The sequence below is a fragment of the Brassica oleracea genome, chromosome C8, assembly GCF_000695525.1.
Source record: "Brassica oleracea var. oleracea cultivar TO1000 chromosome C8, BOL, whole genome shotgun sequence".
NCBI classification, from domain to species: Eukaryota; Viridiplantae; Streptophyta; class Magnoliopsida; order Brassicales; family Brassicaceae; genus Brassica; species Brassica oleracea.
Genome location: NC_027755.1, coordinates 25,044,940 through 25,046,144, shown reverse-complemented (window position 1 = coordinate 25,046,144; position 1,205 = coordinate 25,044,940).

Genomic DNA, 1,205 nt, shown 5'->3' with positions numbered 1-1,205 from the left:
AGCAACACTAATTCGCATCAAGCCAACAAGTAATCATTGGTTCTCCCAGTCATTGATATTGGGTTAGAAATCAACCATTTTCCATCAAAGAATGTTGGATGTGCGATATACATTTCATTTGCTCCACCATATAGCTTTAATTAAGATGGATTCTCAAATGAGGTTGGAATTATATGTTGGATATGAATCTTCATTGCATCCCTGAAGGATATAAGTAAGGCTCGATTTGAATGCTAAAAGTGAATTAGCATTTCCAGCATAAAGGGGAGAAAATAAACAGCTGAAAAAGAAAATAAGTTGATATGAGTTATCGTTAATCCTCAGACTAAAGAAAATGTAAAATACAAGTTCAAAAGATAATTCAATTATAGTGCTTAGTAAAGCAGTTGCCAAAAAATTTGCTGACCCCAAATAAATATAGTGATCGAGTCATATATACCAGCTGTAAATGCTCCAATAATAATAGATGTTCTATAAGAACAATTTCAAACTGCAAGTCACGCCTGAAGCGTGGTAGACATGTGGTTCCAAAGATAAGAATCCTCACAAATGAAAAGGAGCATAAATTAATAATGGTCACGAGGAAATAAAGTTTTTGAATGATCTCCAGAAGAGACATTAAACATGACTGAAAGAATAAAATTGAACGAATAGACAAATCGACGTCGATGATATTTATGCATGCAAAATAGCAGTTGATATGATAAATGAGAAAGAGGATCATGAAAGAAAGTCTATTAAAAAGTGTACACAAAGAGATGATTGGCCAAATCAAAAAGAAGCAATAGACAAAGATAAAAAAAACTCTTGTGAAAGAGTGAGGTTTTTGGACCAGTAGTCCATACATTAGAAGGTATAAAACAAGTGGGATAGAAATGAGTTGTTGCACCAAAGAAAGATCAATATGGAATTGATTGTGAAGAGACATAGTCTTATGTGGTAGGTGCAACTACTTTTATGTTCCTTATTAGTCTGACAATAAAAGAAGAACTTGAATTATACAACCCACTGGAAACTGATAGAATCCCTAAAAGGTAGAATCCCTGAAGGATTGATGATATCAAAATCATATTCGATCGAAATATGTTAATGGGATATATGAAATATTTGAAGTTAATCAATATATCTTTATATATCAAGAGATTATAGATCAATAGAATCATTGATTTGAATATAATCAAAAACTCCTCAAGAGTTATAGAAAG